We start from the raw sequence: 22,091 nt of genomic DNA, 5'->3' as shown, positions 1-22,091 counted from the left end.
GGGGCAGATTTATTAAGACTTGCATTTCCTTTACCAGTGTTACCAAAGACCCTGATAGGAGCAGGACAAGGTTCATTCTTGCACTAAAGTTGCCGCAAAATATGATCCTATTATGCTGGTATGGAGGGATTGATAAATTCCCCCCTGTATGTCTTTCAAGTACCCAGCCATGGAAATATGGGGAGGACATACAACCCCATGTAGATGTTAGTCTTAGTCGGTATGACTCAAAAAACCAGTGTGACAAGCCAACAGTCACTATGTTGCCTACAGGGTCGTAACTTGAGGGGTGCAGAGGGTGCAGTCGCACCGGGGCCCTGGAGCTTTGGGAGTCCATAAGCACTGGCATCAGTAGTGAGATTGCAGGTTCCATCTGGCCCATAAGCCAAGGATGCCCTTAACCATCACAATCAAGGATTCTCTATAGGGATGAGGTAGCAGGCCCCGGACAAAAGACTGCACTGGGGCCCACAAGAATTTAGTTACAACACTGGCTGCCTATATTAACCCCTTAAGGACCAGGCCATTTTTTGGTTTCGCATTTTCGTTTTTCCCTCCTCACATTTCAAGAGCCATAACTTTTTAATTTTTCAGTTCACAGAGTCACATGATAGCTTATTGTTTGCGGGACAAATTGTACTTTGTAATGGCACCATTCAATATGCTGTGCAATGTACTGGGAAGCTGGAAAATAATTCAGAATGAGGCGCAATTGGAGAAAAAATGCATTTGCGCCATTTTCTTATGGGTTTAATTTTTACAGCATTTACTGTTTGGTACAAATGACATGTTACCTGTGTTCTACGTGTCAGTACGAACGCGGTGATACCAAATTTATATAGCATTTGAAATTTTTTGATACTTTTAAAAAAATGATAAACTTTGCAAAATAGAAAAAAAAATTGTGTCATCATGTTCTAACACCTGTAACTTTTTCATATTTCCATATATGGAGCTGGTTGTGGTGTCTTTTTATGCGGGACAAGATGACGTTTCTATTGATACCATTTGGGGAAAGATCCGATGGTTTGATCACTTTTTATTCAATTTTTTATAGGAGGCAAAGTGTTGAAAAAAACGCTTTTTGGCTGTTTTTATTTTTTTTGCCGCTACGCCGTTCGCAGTACGGGATAAATGTTTTAATATTCTAATAGTTCAGGCATTTTGGAGCGCAGGGATACCTAATATGTTTATGTTTAATGTTCTTTAATTACTTTTATAGCTGATCTAGGGAAAGGGGGGTGATTTGAACTTTTATATTTTTTTTATTTTTTTAATACTTTTAAAAACTTTTTTTTTTCTTCTGTTACATTTATGATCAGACCCCTTAGGTACCTTGAAACCTAGGGAGTCTGATCGCTCATACTATTCACTGCAATACTACAGTATTGCAGTGAATAGGAAAATCGCAGCACTTCTATTAGACGATGCCTCTGGCCTCTGGCATCGTCTAATAGATCTCGTGCAGAGACAAGCCTGGAAGCCTTCAATAGGCTTCCGGCTGTCATAGCAACCGATCACCGCCCTCTTGTGACGTTCAGGAGGGCGGCGATCGGCGAAACATGGCGGCGCCCATGCCGCCGGCGCCGTTTACACACTGCGGTCACGTTTGACCGCAGTGTGTAAAGGGTTAACAGCAGCGATCGGCTCGGGCACCGACCGCTGCTGTTAGTGGCAGGTCCTGGCTGTATTATACAGCCGGCATCTGCCCTGTGTGGAGCGAGCTCAGCGTGTGAGCTCGCTCCATACATCCCCATGCGACCCATGACGTACAGTTACGTCAAGGGTCGCTAAGGGGTTAACAGCGCCACACCTCCCATGAGGAGACCTGAAGCGACTGCTTCAGGCGGCGTTATGCCGGGCCCCCCCCCCGGGGGGGGCGGCATTTTTGCTGACCTAAGCCAGTCCAGGACAAGCTGTCCTGGACTGGCTTAGCGTCACCATCTCGGCAGCCTGACACAGGAAGCGAGAGGTGGATGGGGGAGGCCCTGTGGACACAGCGCTGTTCCACCGGCCTCCCCTCACGATCAGGCAGAGAGCAGGTCCTCTCCCTGCCTGCTCTCTGCCTGCTAATGCTGCCTCGTCCGCTCTGCCCCGCCCCTCTTCGCTCCGCCCCCTCCGCTTCGCCCCCTCCTCCCGGGGAGGGGGGGGCGACTTTCTGTCGTCCGCCTCAGGTGGCATAAAAGCTAGGTTCACCCCTGTATATTAATTATTTATTTTTTTTGCTAATTCATTTTAGCCAGGTGGGCATTTCCATGGGAAGAGGGTAGATAAGTCGACACCAGAAGAATGAGGTGTTGAAATTTAACATGTCTGACCCTTCCTTCTTCATTACTGGCAGGCCACCATGATCCTAGCTAAACTGAAATTATATTGGTCTTTTTTTTTCTTATGCAACCTGTACTATGAAAAAGTTTTAGGAAGTGTTGAAAAATGCTGCAAAGTAGAACTTCCTAAGTGTTAATTGTTTATTTTTGTCAAGTAACACGATAAGTGAATGAAGGAAAGACAAATCTAAACCCCATCAATATTTGGCGTGGTGACCTTTGCCCTCTGAAGGAGGAGTCCTGTAAGTGATGATCCGGGCCCCCAAAGATATAGCCCTGATCTCAGATCTTCTGTGGATATAGGCTTGCTCCAATCCTTCTATATCGTCATGATATCCAAGACAGACTGGATGATGTAGAGGTCAGGGCTCTGCGGGGGCCGGATCATCACTTCCAGGGCTCCTCCTCCAAAGGGCAAAGATCACACCAAATATTGATGGGATTTATATTTTTATTTTCTTCATTTACTCCATTTTGTTAATTGAAAACAATAAACTATTAACCCTTCTATTTCTGAAAGCTTTCATAATTTATGGCATCTTATCCCTAAAACTTTTGCACAGTATCATATAGGCAAGATCGGAACCCTGTACTAGATAGGCTGATGGAGATAAGTCTTAAAATTTTGCTTGGATTTTGCACCAATTTAGATTCAAAACATCAATATTTGGTTCTATGTAGAAACAATACTGTAAGACGGTGTCATTGGTGATCCTAGACTCGGCACTTACCTTGGTTTACATCCTTGGGGGACGGTTAGTCCTTCATGGATCACCCAGTAGATTGTAAGTTTCACGCGTTTTGTGCTTATCAAGCTTTTGTGCATTTTCTTGTCAGAAATCGAAGGCGACTTCTCATTGCGAGTCGTCAGACGAATTAATAACGGCAAAAATATGAAAGGAACAAGGGGCACGCTGCCGCAGGAACAGTTCATTTACAAAATCTAATGCACCGTTATGTTGACATATTTCCCCTTTTCAACTACTCATGTTGCAAATCAAAGAAGCCATTCTCAGTTTATATTCTCCCCTATTTACTGTCATCCTCCACTACAAACACACATACACTATTAATATGGCCGCTGATGAGGACGGGATAGAGCTGCTCGGAACGTTGTAATTAGAACTGCAACAAAATGTCGGAATTGCTCACACGTTCTGCAATAGCCATAAATTGTGTAATGATTTCAGGTTAGTTTGCGAGGGAATTCATCACAGTTTGTGAACATGGTAAATGCTTTTCTTTTTCTATACATAAGCGCGGCTGTGTGAGGCTTCCTCCATTCACAACAAGATCAAATAGGCAACATCAATAGTATGGATAGGATCAAGACCATCCTTCTGTGTATTATAGATCCATGCCCTATGGATATCTAGAATGCAATAGAGGAAAGCAAACTATAGGGATATCACAATGTAATCTATATGGTTTGTAAAGTTCTCTTAAAGGGGTCCCCTGGTGGCAGCTCTTTTTATTTTTGTACTTATGACCCATCCATAAGGTCATCCATATCAGATCAGTGGGGATAGAATAACAAGATCTTGCAACAGTGTTGGAAGCTACGGCAGTGGATGGCTCTGCTTCTGTCCAAGTAATAGGCATAGGGGTGCAGTACCCCCAGACCACCACTATGTAATGGAAAGGGATGTCTATTATTTCAATAGGAGCTGAGCCTCATCAAGGCCCATCCAATGCAGAGGCAGCCAGATCAGCTGTTCGGTGTTGCCTCTGAATGTTGGACCCCCACCAATCAGATAGGTGTTTAGTATGAAAAAAAGTTTGTTCTGAAATCAGACCGGTCTCTGCGTAGAGTTTGTCTGTTCTCCGACAGTTTGCATGACTTTCCTTCGGGTACTCCTGTTCCAAACTGTGAGTCCTACTTGGGACAGTGATTGATGACAATGTAAAGCACTGCAGAATATGTTGGCGCTATCTAAATAGGAGAAATTTTTAAAAAATAAACTTTTATAGTTAGGAGTTCTAATACAGATTTGGCCTTGGAGTCCACAAGCGTCTTGTAAGACCGTTAAGCAAAATGTGCTGAATAGGTACAAGTAGGAGGAGTTGAGTCTATAGAACTGTAGAACAATGGTAGCCATGACAATCTTGTTTCGTAACGTGCAGTTGATCACTTCTAAATATCTCAGTGCTGCCCCCAGTGGTTGCATTTTAGTATTGTTCCTCCCATTTTAGAGACTTATGTAAGTTACTAGCTATATCCCACGACTTCGTCTGCTGTCCCCTCACCCTTGCACGAACCCTTTCCTTGCCGGTGGTGCGGGCCCCTCCCACAGCATCATGGGCCAGGACCCCACGGCCCCGCTGCTGCACCTCTGGCCCTCCCTTTTTCCCCCACCCGTGCCCCCGGCTCTCCCCTTACCCCCCTCCCCCGCTCTCCCGGTTCTCCCCTTACCCCCACCCGCATCCCCGGCCTCCTCCCCCCCTTTAGAGATTACAGTCACCTCCTAGATGTACCCCCTCCCCCCCTTTCCACATGTGCAATCTGGCCCCCCTCCCCCCTACTTACCTTCTGCCCTTTGTTGCCAAACCTGCACCCCCTGGCCCCCTCCGTAACCCATAGCACCAGCACCCCTCTCTCCCCTCCCTTAAACATCCCGCCGATCCCTGTTCCCCGCAGTGCTCACCATTTACATGCTGGGGAGGTGTGGGTCTTGTGGCCGCAGCTTCAGCAAGCATGTACGGTCCTTCCCGTGGCATGTGTGTTCCCGGCCGCACAGTTTGGACTGGATGCGCTGCTGCATGCTACGCCGGCCTGAGGCAATGTGTGGCCAGCCGGCATGTCAGTGGCGTTCGGAGCGATGCGGGCAGCCGCCATGTTCATCGTCGGGTTCCCACATGCTGGCCATGCCCACAATTCTGTGGCAACCTATGGGCCACTGTGCTGGCTCCCTATCACGCCCACACACCGGCATGCACCAATAGCAGCTGTGTGTAAGTCTCTGCGGTGACGTCATGCCCAGGCCCAGAGCGGAGCAGGAGACAACTTTGGAGGGTCCTGGTGGCATTTTGGGGTGAGTGAGACACTTTTCAAGTAGCCTATTACCCCTTCCTGGCCAATATGTAGGTGTGTGCGAAATGTCGAGGAGATCCGTTCAGCCGTTCAGGTGTGATTGAGGAACAAACATCCAAACCCACAAACCCACAAACATCTAAACTCACAAACTTTCACATTTATAAAATTAATAGGATTTCTTCATGGTATGCCCACCATGTAAGAAACTGAGCAGGTACTACTGAGAAGTGAAGTTTACTTATAGATCATGGAGGATTATGGAAGTGGAGAATGGAAGCAACTTAGGGAAACAATGTAGAACACTAATAGCCAAGGTAAAGAACAAAGGACACAGAGGTTTGTGGAAACTAAAATATTCATATCCCAAAATTTTTGGTTCCAGTATGCTAGTATTTCACGGTGATGTGTTCTGAGGTTTTGTAGACAGTAGGCGTTGTAGGATCCTACATGGGAAGGCAGACAGATACTGATTGATCTACCCAAGATATCTCGAAAAGTAAGACCCAAGATTTGTAAGATTTGGAGTGGTAATGGGTAGAATGGATGTAAAATTGGTAATGAGTATTATGTCTACTTTGGTAACATCCAAGAATATCCATATCATATACACATAGTATGGTATCACTACGGCAATTTCATATATCCAATTTTTGGGCTATAACCACTTCTATCCAGAGTTATGGTCAATGCCAGTACTGCTCGCCTACCGCGGTCTTCATTGTAACACGATTTCCAATAATCTCTAGCGATATGATAAACATCAGATGAACCTTTATTAAATAGCCATGGATATTCTTACTGTAATAAATTCCAAAAATGATCCACAACACCCGGCAAAAAGATCCATTTTTATAAAGACCAAGTCGCAAACCTATTATTACGACTTCACATAAAAAGGTTACAAAATACGATTTTTAGAAAAGTTTTGCTTCTACATTGACATTTTAAAAGAACATACATGCCCAAAAACAGCAATTTATCTTACAGTTTTGTTGGAAAATAACAGCTATGCTTCCCCCCCCCCCCCCCCCGAATTTGAAGTCAACAAGACCTCGGTGAACTCGGTTTTGTCGAACTGGAAATCATAAAAACATAAAGTTTACAAGATGGTGGTTTGTTGGTTTGGCTGAAAATGTGAAACCTCACAAATGTTTTACTAGTGGGGGGTTGTGCCCTTTCTAAGATTCCCTATAGTCTTACTGTCATGTGTTATTATAATAGAGTCCTTGCTTATTATCGGATATGTAATAATGGCCAGTATTCTCATCATGGTGGCACTAAATGGCTTCATATGGGGTGTCTATGTGTCCATAATTCATATGTTACCCATAACTAGTCCATGTCCCACTGTATGGAGTATTCACACACAGCCTTGGCATAAGCATAAGACCTAATATGGTTCTTAAAGGGGTTGTGCTGGACTTTAAAAACATGGCTGCTTTCTTCTTAAGAAGCGACCTAAAGTCCTTTAGACATACGGCAGTGCCACATCTCCATTCTATTAAAATAAATGGGGCTGAGCTGCAACGTGTGACCAATGGAGATGATGTCACTTCCCGAGAAGAAGAAAGCAGCCATGTTTTTGAGGTATTGTAATATGGTAGCATGAGTGTAGTAGGTACCGGTGAGGAACCATCAGCATTGACGGTGTCAACATAATGCCCACCTGAGCTATCTCCAGTCTTCTTATTGTGGACAAAGAACCACTTGCCTTTCTAGCTCTTACATAACTGTTGCCCAATCACTGCCCCCTGCAGGCCACCTGGAGTTACACAATCAGAGAAAGGCCACATGTGGTTCTCTTCTTTACTACTGATGTTGGGATATGGTGGTTCTGCATGGGTTCAACACAAGGCATTATTTGTGTAGGCCTCTGGGACTGCAACAATGAACAATGTGCATCTGTTGTTGTGAGGAATGTACCACCCGGATTACCACTCATCAGATGATTGCTGAAGTCCACCAGTACACTACATTGGTTGACAATTGGGTAGAGGTGTCTCCTTCCTCTTTGAAAATTGTTTGTATGACTCTCTTAGCTCTCTGGCCATCACTAGATATTGCCTTCTCCAAGCAGCCACCGAAAAAATGGACCAGCAAAATCTATTAAAGAAAGTGAATGTGTACATGGATACAGGTTCGAAAGGTTGTCCTCATAACCACTTCTTGTGGCGGTAGTAATACTCCAATATTATCCCAGTATTGTGTCTGTGTGTATTATCTCTGTACTGTGACATCACTGTGTGTATTATCTCTGTACTGTGATATCACTGTGTGCATTATCCTTTACTGTGACATCACTGTGTGTATTATCTATGTACTGTGACATCACTATGTGTATTATCTCTGTACTGTGACATCACTGTGTGCATTATCCCTGTACTGTGACATCACTGTGTGTATTATCCCTGTACTGTGACATCACTGTGTGTATTATCTCTGTACTGTGACATCACTGTGTGTATTATCCCTGTACTGTGACATCACTGTGTGTATTATCCTTTACTGTGACATCACTGTGTGTATTATCTCTGTACTGTGACATCACTGTGTGTATTATCCCTGTACTGTGACATCACTGTGTGTATTATCTCTGTACTGTGACATCACTGTGTGTATTATCCTTGTACTGTGACATCACTGTGTGTATTATCCCTGTACTGTGACATCACTGTGTGTATTATCCCTGTACTGTGACATCACTGTGTGTATTATCCCTGTACTGTGACATCACTGCGTGTATTATCTCTGTACTGTGACATCACTGTGTGTATTATCCTTTACTGTGACATCACTGTGTGTATTATCCCTGTACTGTGACATCACTGTGTGTATTATCTCTGTACTGTGACATCACTGTGTGTATTATCTCTGTACTGTGACATCACTGTGTGTATTATCTCTGTACTGTGACATCACTGTGTGTATTATCCTTTACTGTGACATCACTGTGTGTATTATCCCTGTACTGTGACATCACTGTGTGTATTATCTCTGTACTGTGACATCACTGTGTGTATTATCCTTGTACTGTGACATCACTGTGTGTATTATCCCTGTACTGTGACATCACTGTGTGTATTATCCCTGTACTGTGACATCACTGTGTGTATTATCCCTGTACTGTGACATCACTGCGTGTATTATCTCTGTACTGTGACATCACTGTGTGTATTATCTCTGTACTGTGATATCACTGTGTGTATTATCCTTTACTGTGACATCACTGTGTGTATTATCTCTGTACTGTGACATCACTGTGTGTATTATCCCTGTACTGTGACATCACTGTGTGTATTATCCCTGTACTGTGACATCACTGTGTGTATTATCTCTGTACTGTGACATCACTGTGTGTATTATCCCTGTACTGTGACATCACTGTGTGTATTATCCCTGTACTGTGACATCACTGCGTGTATTATCCCTGTACTGTGACATCACTGTGTGTATTATCTCTGTACTGTGACATCACTGTGTGTATTATCTCTGTACTGTGATATCACTGTGTGTATTATCCTTTACTGTGACATCACTGTGTGTATTATCTCTGTACTGTGACATCACTGTGTGTATTATCCCTGTACTGTGACATCACTGTGTATATTATCTCTGTACTGTGACATCACTGTGTGTATTATCCTTTACTGTGACATCACTGTGTGTATTATCTCTGTACTGTGACATCACTGTGTGTATTATCCCTGTACTGTGACATCACTGTGTGTATTATCTCTGTACTGTGACATCACTGTGTGTATTATCCTTGTACTGTGACATCACTGTGTGTATTATCCCTGTACTGTGACATCACTGTGTGTATTATCCCTGTACTGTGACATCACTGTGTGTATTATCCCTGTACTGTGACATCACTGTGTGTATTATCCCTGTACTGTGACATCACTGTGTGTATTATCCCTGTACTGTGACATCACTGCGTGTACTATCCCTGTACTGTGACATCACTGTGTGTATTATCTCTGTACTGTGACATCACTGTGTGTATTATCTCTGTACTGTGATATCACTGTGTGTATTATCCTTTACTGTGACATCACTGTGTGTATTATCTCTGTACTGTGACATTACTGTGTGTATTATCTCTGTGCTGTGACATCACTGTGTGTATTATCCTGTACTGTGACATCACTGTGTGTATTATCCCTGTACTGTGACATCACTGTGTGTATTATCCATGTACTGTGACATCACTGTGTGTATTATCTCTGTACTGTGACATCACTGTGTGTATTATCCCTGTACTGTGACATCACTGTGTGTATTATCCCTGTACTGTGACATCACTGTGTGTATTATCCCTGTACTGTGACATCACTGTGTGTATTATCCCTGTACTGTGACATCACTGTGTGAATTATCCATGTACTGTGACATCACTGTGTGTATTATCCCTGTACTGTGACATCACTGTGTGTATTATCCCTGTACTGTGACATCACTGTGTGTATTATCCCTGTACTGTGACATCACTGTGTGTATTATCCCTGTACTGTGACATCACTGTGTGAATTATCCATGTACTGTAACATCACTGTGTGTATTATCTCTGTACTGTGACATCACTGTGTATATTGCCCTGTACTGTGACATCACTGTGTGTATTATCCCTGTACTGTGACATCACTGTGTGTATTATCCCTGTACTGTGACATCACTGTGTGTATTATCTCTGTACTGTGACATCACTGTGTGTATTATCCCTGTACTGTGACATCACTGTGTGTATTATCCCTGTACTGTGACATCACTGTGTGTATTATCCCTGTACTGTGACATCACTGTGTGTATTATCCCTGTACTGTGACATCACTGTGTGTATTATCCCTGTACTGTGACATCACTGTGTGTATTATCTCTGTACTGTGACATCACTGTGTGTATTATCCTTTACTGTGACATCACTGTGTGTATTATCTCTGTACTGTGACATCACTGTGTGTATTATCCTGTACTGTGACATCACTGTGTGTATTATCCCTGTACTGTGACATCACTGTGTGTATTATCTCTGTACTGTGACATCACTGTGTGTATTATCCTGTACTGTGACATCACTGTGTCTATTATCCCTGTACTGTGACATAGCTGTGTGTATTATCTCTGTACTGTGACATCACTGTGTGTATTATCCCCGTACTGTGACATCACTGTGTGTATTATCCCTGCACTGTGACATCACTGTGTGTATTATCCATGTACTGTGACATCACTGTGTGTATTATCTCTGTACTGTGACATCACTGTGTGTATTATCCCCGTACTGTGACATCACTGTGTGTATTATCCCTGCACTGTGACATCACTGTGTGTATTATCCCTGTACTGTGACATCACTGCGTGTATTATCCCTGTACTGTGACATCACTGTGTGTATTATCTCTGTACTGTGACATCACCGTGTGTATTATCTCTGTACTGTGATATCACTGTGTGTATTATCCTTTACTGTGACATCACTGTGTGTATTATCTCTGTACTGTGACATTACTGTGTGTATTATCTCTGTGCTGTGACATCACTGTGTGTATTATCCTGTACTGTGACATCACTGTGTGTATTATCCCTGTACTGTGACATCACTGTGTGTATTATCCATGTACTGTGACATCACTGTGTGTATTATCTCTGTACTGTGATATCACTGTGTGTATTATCCTTTACTGTGACATCACTGTGTGTATTATCTCTGTACTGTGACATTACTGTGTGTATTATCTCTGTGCTGTGACATCACTGTGTGTATTATCCTGTACTGTGACATCACTGTGTGTATTATCTCTGTACTGTGACATCACTGTGTGTATTATCCCTGTACTGTGACATCACTGTGTGAATTATCCATGTACTGTGACATCACTGTGTGTATTATCTCTGTACTGTGACATCACTGTGTGTATTATCCCTGTACTGTGACATCACTGTGTGTATTATCCCTGTACTGTGACATCACTGTGTGTATTATCTCTGTACTGTGACATCACTGTGTGTATTATCCCTGTACTGTGACATCACTGTGTGAATTATCCATGTACTGTAACATCACTGTGTGTATTATCTCTGTACTGTGACATCACTGTGTATATTGCCCTGTACTGTGACATCACTGTGTGTATTATCCCTGTACTGTGACATCACTGTGTGTATTATCCCTGTACTGTGACATCACTGTGTGTATTATCCTTTACTGTGACATCACTGTGTGTATTATCTCTGTACTGTGACATCACTGTGTGTATTATCCCTGTACTGTGACATCACTGTGTGTATTATCTCTGTACTGTGACATCACTGTGTGTATTATCCTTGTACTGTGACATCACTGTGTGTATTATCCCTGTACTGTGACATCACTGTGTGTATTATCCCTGTACTGTGACATCACTGTGTGTATTATCCCTGTACTGTGACATCACTGCGTGTATTATCTCTGTACTGTGACATCACTGTGTGTATTATCCTTTACTGTGACATCACTGTGTGTATTATCTCTGTACTGTGACATCACTGTGTGTATTATCTCTGTACTGTGACATCACTGTGTGTATTATCCTTTACTGTGACATCACTGTGTGTATTATCCCTGTACTGTGACATCACTGTGTGTATTATCTCTGTACTGTGACATCACTGTGTGTATTATCCTTGTACTGTGACATCACTGTGTGTATTATCCCTGTACTGTGACATCACTGTGTGTATTATCCCTGTACTGTGACATCACTGTGTGTATTATCCCTGTACTGTGACATCACTGCGTGTATTATCTCTGTACTGTGACATCACTGTGTGTATTATCTCTGTACTGTGATATCACTGTGTGTATTATCCTTTACTGTGACATCACTGTGTGTATTATCTCTGTACTGTGACATCACTGTGTGTATTATCCCTGTACTGTGACATCACTGTGTGTATTATCCCTGTACTGTGACATCACTGTGTGTATTATCTCTGTACTGTGACATCACTGTGTGTATTATCCCTGTACTGTGACATCACTGTGTGTATTATCCCTGTACTGTGACATCACTGCGTGTATTATCCCTGTACTGTGACATCACTGTGTGTATTATCTCTGTACTGTGACATCACTGTGTATATTATCTCTGTACTGTGACATCACTGTGTGTATTATCCTTTACTGTGACATCACTGTGTGTATTATCTCTGTACTGTGACATCACTGTGTGTATTATCCCTGTACTGTGACATCACTGTGTGTATTATCTCTGTACTGTGACATCACTGTGTGTATTATCCTTGTACTGTGACATCACTGTGTGTATTATCCCTGTACTGTGACATCACTGTGTGTATTATCCCTGTACTGTGACATCACTGTGTGTATTATCTCTGTACTGTGACATCACTGTGTGTATTATCCCTGTACTGTGACATCACTGTGTGTATTATCCCTGTACTGTGACATCACTGCGTGTACTATGCCTGTACTGTGACATCACTGTGTGTATTATCTCTGTACTGTGACATCACTGTGTGTATTATCTCTGTACTGTGATATCACTGTGTGTATTATCCTTTACTGTGACATCACTGTGTGTATTATCTCTGTACTGTGACATCACTGTGTGTATTATCCCTGTACTGTGACATCACTGTGTGTATTATCCATGTACTGTGACATCACTGTGTGTATTATCTCTGTACTGTGACATCACTGTGTGTATTATCCCTGTACTGTGACATCACTGTGTGTATTATCCCTGTACTGTGACATCACTGTGTGTATTATCCCTGTACTGTGACATCACTGTGTGTATTATCCCTGTACTGTGACATCACTGTGTGAATTATCCATGTACTGTGACATCACTGTGTGTATTATCCCTGTACTGTGACATCACTGTGTGTATTATCCCTGTACTGTGACATCACTGTGTGTATTATCCCTGTACTGTGACATCACTGTGTGTATTATCCCTGTACTGTGACATCACTGTGTGTATTATCCCTGTACTGTGACATCACTGTGTGTATTATCCCTGTACTGTGACATCACTGTGTGAATTATCCATGTACTTTAACATCACTGTGTGTATTATCCTGTACTGTGACATCACTGTGTGTATTATCCCTGTACTGTGACATCACTGTGTGTATTATCCATGTACTGTGACATCACTGTGTGTATTATCTCTGTACTGTGACATCACTGTGTGTATTATCCCTGTACTGTGACATCACTGTGTGTATTATCCCTGTACTGTGACATCACTGTGTGTATTATCCCTGTACTGTGACATCACTGTGTGTATTATCCCTGTACTGTGACATCACTGTGTGAATTATCCATGTACTGTGACATCACTGTGTGTATTATCCCTGTACTGTGACATCACTGTGTGTATTATCCCTGTACTGTGACATCACTGTGTGTATTATCCCTGTACTGTGACATCACTGTGTGTATTATCCCTGTACTGTGACATCACTGTGTGAATTATCCATGTACTTTAACATCACTGTGTGTATTATCCTTTACTGTGACATCACTGTGTGTATTATCCCTGTACTGTGACATCACTGTGTGTATTATCCCTGTACTGTGACATCACTGTGTGTATTATCCCTGTACTGTGACATCACTGCGTGTATTATCTCTGTACTGTGACATCACTGTGTGTATTATCCTTTACTGTGACATCACTGTGTGTATTATCTCTGTACTGTGACATCACTGTGTGTATTATCTCTGTACTGTGACATCACTGTGTGTATTATCCTTTACTGTGACATCACTGTGTGTATTATCCCTGTACTGTGACATCACTGTGTGTATTATCTCTGTACTGTGACATCACTGTGTGTATTATCCTTGTACTGTGACATCACTGTGTGTATTATCCCTGTACTGTGACATCACTGTGTGTATTATCCCTGTACTGTGACATCACTGTGTGTATTATCCCTGTACTGTGACATCACTGCGTGTATTATCTCTGTACTGTGACATCACTGTGTGTATTATCTCTGTACTGTGATATCACTGTGTGTATTATCCTTTACTGTGACATCACTGTGTGTATTATCTCTGTACTGTGACATCACTGTGTGTATTATCCCTGTACTGTGACATCACTGTGTGTATTATCTTTGTACTGTGACATCACTGTGTGTATTATCTCTGTACTGTGACATCACTGTGTGTATTATCCCTGTACTGTGACATCACTGTGTGTATTATCCCTGTACTGTGACATCACTGCGTGTATTATCCCTGTACTGTGACATCACTGTGTGTATTATCTCTGTACTGTGACATCACTGTGTGTATTATCTCTGTACTGTGATATCACTGTGTGTATTATCCTTTACTGTGACATCACTGTGTGTATTATCTCTGTACTGTGACATCACTGTGTGTATTATCCCTGTACTGTGACATCACTGTGTATATTATCTCTGTACTGTGACATCACTGTGTGTATTATCCTTTACTGTGACATCACTGTGTGTATTATCCCTGTACTGTGACATCACTGTGTGTATTATCTCTGTACTGTGACATCACTGTGTGTATTATCCTTGTACTGTGACATCACTGTGTGTATTATCCCTGTACTGTGACATCACTGTGTGTATTATCCCTGTACTGTGACATCACTGTGTGTATTATCTCTGTACTGTGACATCACTGTGTGTATTATCCCTGTACTGTGACATCACTGTGTGTATTATCCCTGTACTGTGACATCACTGCGTGTACTATCCCTGTACTGTGACATCACTGTGTGTATTATCTCTGTACTGTGACATCACTGTGTGTATTATCTCTGTACTGTGATATCACTGTGTGTATTATCCATGTACTGTGACATCACTGTGTGTATTATCTCTGTACTGTGACATCACTGTGTGTATTATCCTGTACTGTGACATCACTGTGTGTATTATCCATGTACTGTGACATCACTGTGTGTATTATCTCTGTACTGTGACATCACTGTGTGTATTATCCCTGTACTGTGACATCACTGTGTGTATTATCCCTGTACTGTGACATCACTGTGTGTATTATCCCTGTACTGTGACATCACTGTGTGTATTATCCCTGTACTGTGACATCACTGTGTGAATTATCCATGTACTGTGACATCACTGTGTGTATTATCCCTGTACTGTGACATCACTGTGTGTATTATCCCTGTACTGTGACATCACTGTGTGTATTATCCCTGTACTGTGACATCACTGTGTGTATTATCCCTGTACTGTGACATCACTGTGTGAATTATCCATGTACTTTAACATCACTGTGTGTATTATCCTTTACTGTGACATCACTGTGTGTATTATCCCTGTACTGTGACATCACTGTGTGTATTATCCCTGTACTGTGACATCACTGTGTGTATTATCCCTGTACTGTGACATCACTGCGTGTATTATCTCTGTACTGTGACATCACTGTGTGTATTATCCTTTACTGTGACATCACTGTGTGTATTATCTCTGTACTGTGACATCACTGTGTGTATTATCTCTGTACTGTGACATCACTGTGTGTATTATCCTTTACTGTGACATCACTGTGTGTATTATCCCTGTACTGTGACATCACTGTGTGTATTATCCCTGTACTGTGACATCACTGTGTGAATTATCCATGTACTTTAACATCACTGTGTGTATTATCTCTGTACTGTGACATCACTGTGTATATTGCCCTGTACTGTGACATCACTGTGTGTATTATCCCTGTACTGTGACATCACTGTGTGTATTATCCCTGTACTGTGACATCACTGTGTGTATTATCTCTGTACTGTGACATCACTGTGTGTATTATCCCTGTACTGTGACATCACTGTGTGTATTATCTCTGTACTGTGACATCACTGTGTGTATTATCCCTGTACTGTGACATCACTGTGTGTATTATCCCTGTACTGTGACATCACTGTGTGTATTATCTCTGTACTGTGACATCACTGTGTGTATTATCCCTGTACTGTGACATCACTGTGTGTATTATCCCTGTACTGTGACATCACTGCGTGTATTATCCCTGTACTGTGACATCACTGTGTGTATTATCTCTGTACTGTGACATCACTGTGTGTATTATCTCTGTACTGTGATATCACTGTGTGTATTATCCTTTACTGTGACATCACTGTGTGTATTATCTCTGTACTGTGACATCACTGTGTGTATTATCCCTGTACTGTGACATCACTGTGTATATTATCTCTGTACTGTGACATCACTGTGTGTATTATCCTTTACTGTGACATCACTGTGTGTATTATCTCTGTACTGTGACATCACTGTGTGTATTATCCCTGTACTGTGACATCACTGTGTGTATTATCTCTGTACTGTGACATCACTGTGTGTATTATCCTTGTACTGTGACATCACTGTGTGTATTATCCCTGTACTGTGACATCACTGTGTGTATTATCCCTGTACTGTGACATCACTGTGTGTATTATCTCTGTACTGTGACATCACTGTGTGTATTATCCCTGTACTGTGACATCACTGTGTGTATTATCCCTGTACTGTGACATCACTGCGTGTACTATCCCTGTACTGTGACATCACTGTGTGTATTATCTCTGTACTGTGACATCACTGTGTGTATTATCTCTGTACTGTGATATCACTGTGTGTATTATCCTTTACTGTGACATCACTGTGTGTATTATCTCTGTACTGTGACATTACTGTGTGTATTATCTCTGTGCTGTGACATCACTGTGTGTATTATCCTGTACTGTGACATCACTGTGTGTATTATCCCTGTACTGTGACATCACTGTGTGTATTATCCATGTACTGTGACATCACTGTGTGTATTATCTCTGTACTGTGACATCACTGTGTGTATTATCCCTGTACTGTGACATCACTGTGTGTATTATCCCTGTACTGTGACATCACTGTGTGTATTATCCCTGTACTGTGACATCACTGTGTGTATTATCCCTGTACTGTGACATCACTGTGTGAATTATCCATGTACTGTGACATCACTGTGTGTATTATCCCTGTACTGTGACATCACTGTGTGTATTATCCCTGTACTGTGACATCACTGTGTGTATTATCCCTGTACTGTGACATCACTGTGTGTATTATCCCTGTACTGTGACATCACTGTGTGAATTATCCATGTACTTTAACATCACTGTGTGTATTATCTCTGTACTGTGACATCACTGTGTATATTGCCCTGTACTGTGACATCACTGTGTGTATTATCCCTGTACTGTGACATCACTGTGTGTATTATCCCTGTACTGTGACATCACTGTGTGTATTATCTCTGTACTGTGACATCACTGTGTGTATTATCCCTGTACTGTGACATCACTGTGTGTATTATCCCTGTACTGTGACATCACTGTGTGTATTATCCCTGTACTGTGACATCACTGTGTGTATTATCCCTGTACTGTGACATCACTGTGTGTATTATCCCTGTACTGTGACATCACTGTGTGTATTATCCCTGTACTGTGACATCACTGTGTGTATTATCTCTGTACTGTGACATCACTGTGTGTATTATCCTTTACTGTGACATCACTGTGTGTATTATCTCTGTACTGTGACATCACTGTGTGTATTATCCTGTACTGTGACATCACTGTGTGTATTATCCCTGTACTGTGACATCACTGTGTGTATTATCTCTGTACTGTGACATCACTGTGTGTATTATCCTGTACTGTGACATCACTGTGTCTATTATCCCTGTACTGTGACATAGCTGTGTGTATTATCTCTGTACTGTGACATCACTGTGTGTATTATCCCCGTACTGTGACATCACTGTGTGTATTATCCCTGCACTGTGACATCACTGTGTGTATTATCCATGTACTGTGACATCACTGTGTGTATTATCTCTGTACTGTGACATCACTGTGTGTATTATCCCCGTACTGTGACATCACTGTGTGTATTATCCCTGCACTGTGACATCACTGTGTGTATTATCCCTGTACTGTGACATCACTGCGTGTATTATCCCTGTACTGTGACATCACTGTGTGTATTATCTCTGTACTGTGACATCACCGTGTGTATTATCTCTGTACTGTGATATCACTGTGTGTATTATCCTTTACTGTGACATCACTGTGTGTATTATCCTGTACTGTGACATTACTGTGTGTATTATCTCTGTGCTGTGACATCACTGTGTGTATTATCCTGTACTGTGACATCACTGTGTGTATTATCCCTGTACTGTGACATCACTGTGTGTATTATCCATGTACTGTGACATCACTGTGTGTATTATCTCTGTACTGTGATATCACTGTGTGTATTATCCTTTACTGTGACATCACTGTGTGTATTATCTCTGTGCTGTGACATCACTGTGTGTATTATCCTGTACTGTGACATCACTGTGTGTATTATCTCTGTACTGTGACATCACTGTGTGTATTATCCCTGTACTGTGACATCACTGTGTGAATTATCCATGTACTGTGACATCACTGTGTGTATTATCTCTGTACTGTGACATCACTGTGTGTATTATCCCTGTACTGTGACATCACTGTGTGTATTATCCCTGTACTGTGACATCACTGTGTGTATTATCTCTGTACTGTGACATCACTGTGTGTATTATCCCTGTACTGTGACATCACTGTGTGAATTATCCATGTACTGTAACATCACTGTGTGTATTATCTCTGTACTGTGACATCACTGTGTATATTGCCCTGTACTGTGACATCACTGTGTGTATTATCCCTGTACTGTGACATCACTGTGTGTATTATCCCTGTACTGTGACATCACTGTGTGTATTATCCCTGTACTGTGACATCACTGTGTGTATTATCTCTGTACTGTGACATCACTGTGTGTATTATCCCTGTACTGTGACATCACTGTGTGAATTATCCATGTACTGTAACATCACTGTGTGTATTATCTCTGTACTGTGACATCACTGTGTATATTGCCCTGTACTGTGACATCACTGTGTGTATTATCCCTGTACTGTGACATCACTGTGTGTATTATCCATGTACTGTGACATCACTGTGTGTACTATCTCTGTACTGTGACATCACTGTGTGTATTATCCCTGTACTGTGACATCACTGTGTGAATTATCCATGTACTGTGACATCACTGTGTGTATTATCTCTGTACTGTGACATCACTGTGTGTATTATCCCTGTACTGTGACATCACTGTGTGTATTATCCCTGTACTGTGACATCACTGTGTGTATTATCCCTGTACTGTGACATCACTGTGTGTATTATCTCTGTACTGTGACATCACTGTGTGTATTATCCCTGTACTGTGACATCACTGTGTGAATTATCCATGTACTGTAACATCACTGTGTCTATTATCCCTGTACTGTGACATCACTGTGTGTATTATCCCTGTACTGTGACATCACTGTGTGTATTATCCCTGTACTGTGACATCACTGTGTGTATTATCTCTGTACTGTGACATCACTGTGTGTATTATCCCTGTACTGTGACATCACTGTGTGTATTATCCCTGTACTGTGACATCACTGTGTGTATTATCCCTGTACTGTGACATCACTGTGTGTATTATCTCTGTACTGTGACATCACTGTGTGTATTATCCCTGTACTGTGACATCACTGTGTGTATTATCTCTGTACTGTGACATCACTGTGTGTATTATCTCTGTACTGTGACATCACTGTGTGTATTATCCCTGTACTGTGACATCACTGTGTGTATTATCTCTGTACTGTGACATCACTGTGTGTATTATCCCTGTACTGTGACATCACTGTGTGTATTATCCCTGTACTGTGACATCACTGTGTGTATTATCCCTGTACTGTGACATCACTGTGTGTATTATCTCTGTACTGTGACATCACTGTGTGTATTATCCCTGTACTGTGACATCACTGTATATATTATCCCTGTACTGTGACATCACTGTGTATATTATCCCTATACTTTGAAATTACTGTGCTTGTTATCCTGTACTGTGACATCATTGTGTACATTATCAAATTGCTGTGACATCACTGTTTATTATCCCTGTACTGTGACATATATGTATATTATCTTTGTACTGTGACATCACTGTTTGCATTATCTCTTTACTTTGATATCTCTGGATACATTATACTACACTTTGAGATCTCTCTGACCATGACTCCTTTACTGTGACATCACTATATCATGACATTACTGTGTGCTTTATCCCTACATTATGACATCACTGTGTACATTATCCCTGTATTATGACATGACTGTTTGCATTACCCCTGTACCATACTTTCTCTGTGATCATTATTATTGCACATTAGGGTGACTTTACCCCAATCTCGCTGACGTTGAAGACAAACCCCATTTGCAGTTTCGCTATCGGGCGCCCTGATTACTCGTTACGCCCCTGATAATGAAAAAATTGCTATTTTCTTAAGCTCGGCAGCGTTATGCGTCTTAGCTACGACGGCATTACTTCCTCTAGGAAGGTAAACTGTGTATTTGCCTCCAAGTTCAATTGCCCTTGTCCTATATGGGTGACCTCAAAAACATTCTGAATGTAATTGGTCTTTTTGTTGTGTTTCGAGGCTATTTAAAGGAATTTCCTAGGAGAAAACTGCATCAGTAATTACTGGGCACCCGTGATTAAAGATGAAATCTTAAGCAGTATTTAGAAATTATAAGAGCGAGCTTGCAGAAATGTTTCTCATTATGTTCTCATCGCAGAAAGAAAATCAAATGTTTTATGATGACGTATGGAGTTTAGTGGGGGAAGCCAGCTGCAAGGAAGCCGGCTGCTGTGCAAACAGGGAACAATGCTTGTGGTTATTTATATATTAGGTAATTAAGGCGAATTATAGATGGCGGCTATCTGGCCCTGTTTCCTAACTCCAAACCATGTTAGTAGGTTCTTGTATTAACATAGGTCTGAGCATTGGACTTGGGAAGTATGGGAATATCTACAATGTTACATTTTTGATTCCGTAGAGGTTGTGATCAAATGTCTTGAGTCGTGGCATTCCTTAAGAAAGATAATGTATATTTAATCTATATACAGTCTAATGCACACAGCGAACGTATGGCGCTCCATGTGGTGCCATATTACGGGGTTGTTATCCCAAAGGGATGCTTTCAGAAGAGAACATCTCCATAATATGGAACTTTCCACCATTTCAGATCTGAAGCCTATAGAGATACAGTAGGGCTCATAGAGGATTTATAGAGGTGTAATATAACTATATGCAGGAGTAGTGTACTACATAAAAGGAATAGATCGCTAAATTTTTAATTCACTTTTTTTATTGATTTTTTTTTTTTTTTTTTTTTTCAGTGGTTCATTATGTGGCGACCATCTTGCCTGAGCTTCCCTATTCTGTGAATAAAATCCATTGATATGTTTTACAGCATAGTCAGGGCCATAGACAGCAGTAAACCGAAGCTGACTCACTGAGGTCTATGGGAGAGTTTTCTAGACAAGCTGTGATAGTATCTATTTTCAGTAGTGGATGTAATGATGGGCTAGTAGTGTTATCTATAGGGGTGTTATCTTCTCTTGTGATTCTCTCTATCTTGTTTGTAATGTAAATGGGGTGATGGCTGCAATGAAAAGCCCTACAGGATTGGGAAGTGTTAGTCTATTATTGGGCTTAATGACCAGAGTGGAAATTGCAGGATATAGTACCTATTTAAAAATAGATAGTGACTTAAAAAATT

Source organism: Leptodactylus fuscus, chromosome 9 (genome assembly GCF_031893055.1).
Source record: "Leptodactylus fuscus isolate aLepFus1 chromosome 9, aLepFus1.hap2, whole genome shotgun sequence".
NCBI lineage: Eukaryota > Metazoa > Chordata > Amphibia > Anura > Leptodactylidae > Leptodactylus > Leptodactylus fuscus.
This window is presented reverse-complemented; position numbering follows the sequence as displayed.